At 48.2% G+C, this 9,452-nt stretch overlaps 1 long non-coding RNA gene across 1 annotated transcript; it reads left to right on the top strand.

Moving 5' to 3' along the window:
* The first annotated feature begins 551 nt into the window (after nucleotides 1-551).
* Nucleotides 552-2,255, top strand: LOC135387626 (uncharacterized). Its single transcript, XR_010421244.1, has 6 exons — nucleotides 552-953; nucleotides 1,025-1,049; nucleotides 1,115-1,157; nucleotides 1,226-1,274; nucleotides 1,333-1,359; nucleotides 1,454-2,255. It is a non-coding gene; the product is annotated as an uncharacterized LOC135387626 (long non-coding RNA).
* The last annotated feature ends 7,197 nt before the right edge of the window (nucleotides 2,256-9,452 follow it).

Raw genomic sequence — 9,452 nt, 5'->3', positions numbered from 1 at the left:
CTACGCCTCCCGTTTTGAACAAATCAGAGATGAGAACGTTGTCATTCGGGATGATGGATGGCTAGGAGCGTCCCATGCCCTTATGAAAATGCATTTTGTCTTTCTGCAGACTTCTTGTGGACTTCTTGTTTCCTGTCTTGACAGTGTGTTGACTTCGACTTCTTGTTGATCAAGTCAACAGGAATTGCTGTTGACATCATGTTGACAGTCTTTTGAAATACCTTATGTGTACCTAGTGTGGACAATGTACATAGGTGTCGTTGTTGACGCTTTGTGGACTTTCTGTGCACCTGTGTCATGAGTATTTATTTCGACCGTTTTATTTTATAGATGTATTTTATATTATTAATTACTGCATTATCGGCCAGTAATGTCCCAGAGGTCGACCTCTGGGGGTACCGAGCATTTCCTAACGGGGTGGGGGGTGGCGGTATATATGTATAGAGGCATATTTGTGAATCTATTCATTGGGAGACAGGCTGTATGGGTAATATTAGCAATTTCAGGGTGAGTTCAAAAAAAAAAAATCTCCCGGGAGGTAAACAGATCAGTGTTACCGTCTTTCCACTAAACAAAGCGGTATTTGAATCTGAACTTATGATCAAATGTAGCTTAAATGACACTTTGCCACATTTTAGCTGCACACTAAAGCTCTAAATACATTTTCGTTGGCTTTGGGAAGGCGCTTCCTCGTATTATTTATATTTCAGTTTATTATGCAATATATTTCCAACTTATACGACCACATGAGGATCATGCGCATGCGACAAGTTTGCTCCACATTTTGACTCTGCGCCGCCGTGCTTCACCCTCGCCCCTCGCCTCGTCACGAAGGAGTCATCGCCATTAGCATCATCGGAATGTCGTTGGAACCGTTGCAAGACGTTTGAACGGTCTCCGCGCTCGCTCGTCCATTTGTGAACAAAGGAGGCCGTGATTTTGCGTCGTATGGGGTAAGCTGTGTGATTAAGCTTCACTTGTATTCACACCATGACTGTTGGCTTTTGTTGTTTGTTTGGAGCAGCGGCTGCAGTGTTGCGTCCCGTCAGGTAAGTGTACAAGTATCAGTTCGTGGCCGGTGTTGCTTCTGATAATTTCATTCTCGTTGTTGCAGGCCATGAAAGAAGGAAGGAGGATATGATTTTGCGTCGTAATGGGTAAGCTGTGTGATCGGAGTGTGTGATTAAGCTTCGCATGTATTCACACCATGACTGTTGTGCTGTAGGTTTTTGTTGTTTGTTCGGAGCAGCGGCTGCAGTGTTGCGTCCCGTCAGGTAAGTGTACACTTCGTGGCTGGTGTTGATTCTCCTAATTTCATTTTCCTTCTTGCAGGCTCTACTTTGTTGAACACTAAGCTGGGTGAACCAACTTTGTTGTTGCTATGACCGTATTACTCAGTTTTACTCACTTGTGTTTGAACGTTACTAATTTGCGATTGCACGCCCTATTTCAGACACATATCTCTCCAGCGCTTCAGAGACGTCGCTGGCGCCGAAATTCTAGCTGTTTCACCGTGGGTCGCCAGAAGAACAGCAGATCATTGACTGTCAATTGTGCGACGCGACACTATGTGGCACGAAGGATGTGTACGTGTGAAATACGTAACTACTGTGTGCGCGGGATGTTTTGTATGATTGTGTCGACACTGGATACCACTTTCAAGGTATGCATTTTCGGAATAAAGTAGATACATATATAATTTTGCAGTACTTCATTTCGTGTATTTTATGCGTGTTGCGAGTAAGTGAACATATGCACTCTTAAAAATGAACTTCACCGCATAGCATGCTCCTAGCCGACCATCAACTCGAATGATATCGCTATGTGACCTGATTTGTTCAAAACGGTAGGCGCACGGCTTTTTTGTGATACTTACGCTGTTCATAATTGTCACAAAAATGGCGTACACCTCCCGTTTTCAGGCAGATAACGATATTCGAGATGATGATTGGCCAGGAGTGTGCTATGCGGTGAAGTTCATTTCTAAGAGACTGGAGTCACACGAAGTCTACAAAAAGTCTTCACATCATACGCGGGATGGTGTTAGAAGAATTATGTTGACAGTACACAGAAAGAGAACAAAAAATTCCACAGCTATTCTGTAGCCAAATGTCTACAGAAAGTTGAGGGCCATAAGTCAACAAGAAGTAAACATATGATGTAAACATGAAAGCAACACAAACTCTGAAGAATGTTTGTTTTCCATGTTGACCTTGGTCTGTAGAAAGTAAACAGAAACTAAACACCCATTTTCATAAGGGTGTAGTGAAGCTCATCTTGAAGCGGGTGAAGCAGAACGTTATGTGTACCTCCGCGCTGGCGTCTGATTGGGTGCTACAATTCTTCAGATGACGTAACGATGGATAGAGGTAGCTGGACGGCGGTGCGTCTACTCGCCCGAATACGAAAGAGAGTGCGTTTTTATCGCTGCACAAGTTATGCAGGAGAAGAATTGAACAATAAATTGCAGATAGAATTACGAAGCGTAGAAGAACAATATTACATATATTAAACCCGTAACTAAATACATGCACATAGGAGTTCTTACCTCCTTTAAGGCATTAGACAAGACAGACCTCCAGAGAAGATTCTGTGATGGCCCACTGTTGTCCGTGTGTAACACAGTCATAACCACAGTTGATTCGCGGTGCTAACGCTCAATAGGAACAGATGCACGCCCACACTGAGAGCCCCTCTCCCACGGGTTTTCGTGATTTTCGATTTCAGTACACCATCGGCGATACCGAAAATTAACGATGCAATTTAATTTGACTGTTATAATCAGATAGTGTCAGCCGCGCTAGAAACCATGGTAGAAAAACAAAAAAGAAAGAAAAGAAATCGCATGGTAGCAGGGGCCCTATTCTCGTCGAGGTAATCGACATCGATTATTTTGTGTCACGCCTGTCATTGGTCGTTACGTGGAGAAGGCGTGAAGAAAAGGGCGAATGCCACGCGCATTCCACCTATAATTGAGCTCTTGATCCTGTAATCTTCGTGATAAAGTAGGCAAAGTACGGAGAACACAGGATCAAGTGCTCAATTGCGATCCCAACGCGATCCACGCGATGGAGGCCGATTCCGTTGACGAGAATAGGGCCCCAGGAATGGCGGTTCCTATTCACCAAACTGAACTTGTCTCTTATACGTCGTGGTCCGCTGCCCCGAGCTATTTGTCACGGGGAATTGTGGGCAGAGCATGGTCTAAGGACATGATTTGCAGTTCCCTGTTCAAGCTCCCGAGCCGGTTTGCGTCCCCCCGCTGTATCTGCCACAACCCCCCCCCCTCCTCCTCCACTGGTGTAAGCGATATCTGCCTCCCGATGAAGTATCATGCGCACCGACATTAAGTTGGTGGAGTCTTCGGCCGACATCGATCCTTGATCGATCCTTGGTGTGCGTCCTGAGAATAATGAGTTAAGAATTCGTTCCTGCATTTTTGATGTTTGTAATGTCCTGTTTTACACGCTCAGGTAATAAACCAAGTTCCTATCAATACAAACGTTTCATCTAATTGAACGTCTTCTATTATGCATCTATGTATCGCGTCCTCATAGGTGCATTGTGTTCTTTGCTTTTAAAGGCGTTGCGGGTGTGAGAGCGAGCCAGCACTGCGGATGCGTGGACAGGAAAAAGCTCGACCCACGAATACTGCTATGGGAAGATGAAGAGCAAACGATTTAAAAAAAAAGTAGTGTTCCACAGAACTATCTGAACTATCTGACGACAGCAATCACACATACACGTAATGCCTGTCACCTTTGTCGCTGTTCGATCATCACGTTTTGTTACTCTTCAATAAAGAGAAGTCGTCGCCCCACTACCTGCAAGTAAATGGGTGAAGCCCCACATAACTCAGTATTGGTATTTTTGAACCTGTCCTCGTGGTATGATCGATGAACTCCACGGACGGTTAGAAGAAAACGAAAAAATTATATGAGTGTGCTATTCTAATATGAAGAATTTTTTGGAATCGAGCATGCTGCAGTTGTTTAGACGCTAAGTGTGTACACGTGGCCATTCACTACGTCGTTGCCGAGGTGATACTATTTGCAGATGAAGGAATGCAGGCTACGTGGCGAGATAATTTGCTGTTGTAGGCGTCGCAAGTACGCTACGGTTGTACTGATTGTGAGAAAATGACTTTCGGGCAACCTAACATTCCATACCAACAAAAAACAGAAACATAGTCATGTGCCTCTAGGTTGCTCCTTTAAGACAATAACAAATACAAATGTACCAGGTTTATGGCGTTCGCACCACATAGATTTACCATGCACAAACTTATAACAATAGGAACGTCAAGAATTCACGAGCTCTATCCATATAGAGGGCAACTTTTCAATGCACACACCTTCCGCAATATCGAAACACGTCCACGAATTCCCAGAGCTCACGCACGCTGCCAGTGTACAACTCTACGTGCTCACGCGGTTTTAGCCTCGGGGTACTGCACATGTGCGCGCGTATTGGATTTTTTCATCTTAGAGACGTTAATCCACATGCCATTACATATAGCTACGCCCACAATATAATTTTAATTGCATAATCTACGGGTGAACGCGTCGCACGGATTCAACATCCAGTGATATAGACACATCAAAGGATTTCACTCACCAACACACCACGCACGCTATCTACGGAGAACAACAACTACCTTCCAGGCTTACAAGCACCCGGTGTCAGCAAATGATAGCCCAAAGAGTAACTTACTGTCGTTAATGATGCAAACCAGACAGAAAACTAGAAAAAAAAGCAGTCGGAACACATGCGCATAGACAGCAACATGACATTTCGTGCATGCTATAATATTTACCCAGTCTCTCCACCGGAGAGCATGCGCGTGGCGACCCCATCTGTTTGATATCATATCCTAAAAATAGTTGGAGGGTTGCTCCATTCTGCTATACATGACTCATTCAAGATCTGCACGTTCGCAGGTCGTCGACCTTCTGTGTTCTGCGGTGAAATCCACCGCGGTTAACCACACTATCGGGAAAACTCATTGTATCATCGGCAATCACAACAACCACACCGCATCACCTTGCCCCTAAAATATATCTTGCGCGCGAGGATCGTACCCTAAACTCGGACCCCGCATCCGGTCGTTCACCCCAGCGTCCTCGCATCGCGTCCCCGGAACCACGGCGTACATGCCAACGCGGGATAGGTCGACGTAAACGGAGGAAATGTACGAGGGGTGTTCAAGTCAAACCTGGACTTTCTGTCTCCTGAGTGTAAAAAATGGCTCGCGCTACTTCTTTTTCGTCATTTTCACACGTGACAGGCCTCCGCATTCACGACGTGGTGGTCCAAAGTTTGTGCAGAACAGAAGACACGTGCTGGACAAGATGGCCGACAACGAGGTGAGCGCGCACATCGAACAGCGAATTGTCATGTAGTTTCTCCTGAATGAAGGCATAAAGTCATCTGAAATTCACAGAAGACTTCAGGCGCAGTATGGCCACGATACACTTAGCCGCAGCAAAGCGTTTGAGTGGTGCAAACGGTTCCGAGACGGCCGTACATCAGTGTAGGACGATCTCGGCCGGGGCGGCTAAGGGCCCAATGTCAGAGTTCCTGAGAATATCCAACTTGCGGAGCGCCTGATCCTCAAGGACCGATGGATAACATGTCTCGAACTGGCTCGAAAGACGGACCTTTCTGTGGGAACGTTGAGCACTATCATTCATGAACACCTCCAGTTTCGGAAAGTTAGTGCCCGTTGGGTCCCGAGGCAGTTCTCCGCGTTTGACCTGCAGAGAAGACTGGAAATCTCCCAAGAGCTAAGGTACTGTTTCGACACTGAAGGACAGCCGTTCCCTGATCGGATCATCACGTGCGATGAAACGTGGGTGCACCATTTCACTCCTGAGTCTAAACGCGCATCAAAACAGTGGAAGCATCCGGGCTCGCCAGCTCCCAAGAAGTTCCAAAGCACCCCGTCTGCTGGTAAGGTCATGGCCACGGGTTTCTGAGACAAGGCTGGCGTTGTTCATGTTGATTTTCTGCCCAGTGGTACCACCATCAATAGTGCATATTACTGCCAGGTTCTCAGGGACGTGCATAAGGCGCTGAAGCAAAAGCGGCCGGGCCTCATCACCAAATGAGTCCTCCTCCTACAGGACAATGCACGCACGCATACCGCACATCTCCTTACTCTACGTACCGTCCTTACAGGGCCTTACTTATCTCCGTACCTTACAGGAACTTGGCTGGGAGTTGCTGCCACATCCCCCTTACAGTCCAGACCTCGCCCCCAGCGATTTCCATCTCTTCGGGCCACTGAAAGCGTTCCTTGGGGGCCGCCACTTCAGCTGCGACGACGAGGTCAAGAATGCGGTCCGGTTATGGCTGCTACGCGTCGGTAAGGATTTCTACGCTGCTGGCATCCAAGCCCTCATGAAACGCTTGGACAAGTGCATTAGTGCACTGGAGATTACGATGAAAAATAAAACTAATTTCTCGCCTATAAGTTCATTTTACTTTTGCCAAAAATGAAAAGTCCCAGTTTGACTTGAACACCCCTCGTATACAGCTCGTGTGGAAAATCCCCCCAAAAATTCGAAGATTTTGAAATTGAAAATTCCAGCCGGCAAAATCCATCTGCTGACGTTGAAGGTTGTCGCCCTCATTGTATGTAAAAAGTTCTACGATGAAATCCAGCGCAATGAACCCTGCTGTCACGAAAAACATGACTTACATGTTAATCCAAAGCATGGTGATTTCATGCAGAATAAGCGTGGTGGTCCGATCAACAGCCCCGATTTTTTAATGCATAAGCATTAGAGTAATCGCTAGGCAAGAATCATAGCGTGTTGTGTCTGTAGAGGCGCTCCGAGGGGAGAGGAGGAGAGCGCACGTGGATATCCGAAACGCGGGTGCCGCCCTAGTGGTAGTGGCAGGTGCAGCTGTGGTGGTCGACAGTTTCAGATGTGTCTGCGTCATAGACTATGAAATATGTGGGGACCAGCGATGAGAGAAGGCTAAGGCTGCGAGACGGCGGTGCCAAACTGAATAGGAGCAAGCCTGAAAGACTCGTTTGCCTGCGGATGCTGCCTTGCGTTAGTGTTGTGTAGGGTCGTGTGAAGGGTTGTGTAGCGTTGTGAAGGGAAGTTCCAAATGCTTTTCAAGTTTTAATGTGGCGTCGACGGCGCATGTGCAGCTGTGGTGGTCGACAGTTTGAGATGTGTCTACATGGGCGCGCCATGGCCTATGAAAGCTGTGCGGAGGGTCGGCGACGAAAGAAGGCTGAGGCTGCGAGACTGCGCCGCCAAGCTGAATAGGAGCAAGCCCGAAAGGCTCATTTGCCTGCGTATGCTGTCTTGCATTAGCGTTGTGTAGGGTCGTGTGAAGGGTTGTGTAACGTTTGTGAAGGGTCATTGAAGGGTTGTGTAGCGTTTGTGAAGGGTCATTGAGGGGTTGTGTAGTGTTGTGAAGGGAAGTTCCAAATGGTTTTCAAGTTTTAACGTGTGGGCGCAGGTGCAGCTGTGGTGGTCGACAGTTTGAGATGTCTCTACATGGGCGTGCCATGGCCTATGAAAGCTGTGCGGAGGGTCGGCGACGAAAGAAGGCTGAGGCTGCGAGACTGCGCCGCCAAGCTGAATAGGAGCAAGCCCGAAAGGCTCATTTGCCTGCGTATGCTGTCTTGCATTAGCGTTGTGTAGGGTCGTGTGAAGGGTTGTGTAACGTTTGTGAAGGGTCATTGAAGGGTTGTGTAGCGTTTGTGAAGGGTCATTGAAGGGTTGTGTAGTGTTGTGAAGGGAAGTTCCAGATGGTTTTCAAGTTTTAACGTGTGGGCGCAGGTGCAGCTGTGGTGGTCGACAGTTTGAGATGTCTCTACATGGGCGTGCCATGGCCTATGAAAGCTGTGCGGAGGGTCGGCGACTAAAGAAGGCTGAGGCTGCGAGACTGCGCCGCCAAGCTGAATAGGAGCAAGCCCGAAAGGCTCATTTGCCTGCGTATGCTGTCTTGCATTAGCGTTGTGTAGGGTCGTGTGAAGGGTTGTGTAGCGTTTGTGAAGGGTCATTGAAGGGTTGTGTAGTGTTGTGAAGGGAAGTTCCAAATGGTTTTCAAGTTTTAACGTGTGGGCGCAGGTGCAGCTGTGGTGGTCGACAGTTTGAGATGTCTCTACATGGGCGTGCCATGGCCTATGAAAGCTGTGCGGAGGATCGGCGACGAAAGAAGGCTGAGGCTGCGAGACTGCGCCGCCAAGCTGAATAGGAGCAAGCCCGAAAGGCTCATTTGCCTGCGTATGCTGTCTTGCATTAGCGTTGTGTAGGGTCGTGTGAAGGGTTGTGTAGCGTTTGTGAAGGGTCATTGAAGGGTTGTGTAGTGTTGTGAAGGGAAGTTCCAAATGGTTTTCAAGTTTTAACGTGTGGGCGCAGGTGCAGCTGTGGTGGTCGACAGTTTGAGATGTCTCTACATGGGCGTGCCATGGCCTATGAAAGCTGTGCGGAGGGTCGGCGACGAAAGAAGGCTGAGGCTGCGAGACTGCGCCGCCAAGCTGAATAGGAGCAAGCCCGAAAGGCTCATTTGCCTGTGTATGCTGTCTTGCATTAGCGTTGTGTAGGGTCGTGTGAAGGGTTGTGTAGCGTTTGTGAAGGGTCATTGAAGGGTTGTGTTGCGTTGTGAAGAGAAGTTCCAAATGGCTTTCAAGTTTTAACATGGCGTCGGCGGCGCAGGTGCAGCTGTGATGATCGACAGTTTGAGATGTGTCTACATGGGCGCGCCATGGCCTATGAAAGCTGTGCGGTGGGTCGGCGACTAAAGAAGGCTGAGGCTGCGAGACTGCGCCGCCAAGCTGAATAGGAGCAAGCCCGAAAGGCTCATTTGCCTGCGTATGCTGTCTTGCACTAGCGTTGTGTAGGGTCGTGTGAAGGGTTGTGTAACGTTTGTGAAGGGTCATTGAAGGGTTGTGTAGCGTTTGTGAAGGGTCATTGAAGGGTTGTGTAGTGTTGTGAAGGGAAGTTCCAAATGGTTTTCAAGTTTTAACGTGTGGGCGCAGGTGCAGCTGTGGTGGTCGACAGTTTGAGATGTCTCTACATGGGCGTGCCATGGCCTATGAAAGCTGTGCGGAGGGTCGGCGACGAAAGAAGGCTGAGGCTGCGAGACTGCGCCGCCAAGCTGAATAGGAGCAAGCCCGAAAGGCTCATTTGCCTGTGTATGCTGTCTTGCATTAGCGTTTTGTAGGGTCGTGTGAAGGGTTGTGTAGCGTTTGTGAAGGGTCATTGAAGGGTTGTGTTGCGTTGTGAAGAGAAGTTCCAAATGGTTTTCAAGTTTTAACATGGCGTCGGCGGCGCAGGTGCAGCTGTGATGATCGACAGTTTGAGATGTGTCTACATGGGCGCGCCATGGCCTATGAAAGCTGTGCGGAGGGTCGGCGACTAAAGAAGGCTGAGGCTGCGAGACTGCGCCGCCAAGCTGAATAGGAGCAAGCCCGAAAGGCTCAT

The sequence above is a fragment of the Ornithodoros turicata genome, chromosome 3 (assembly GCF_037126465.1).
Source record: "Ornithodoros turicata isolate Travis chromosome 3, ASM3712646v1, whole genome shotgun sequence".
Lineage (NCBI taxonomy): Eukaryota > Metazoa > Arthropoda > Arachnida > Ixodida > Argasidae > Ornithodoros > Ornithodoros turicata.
The sequence above is the reverse complement of the archived record's forward strand: the minus strand, read 5'-3'. Positions and strand labels throughout refer to the sequence as shown.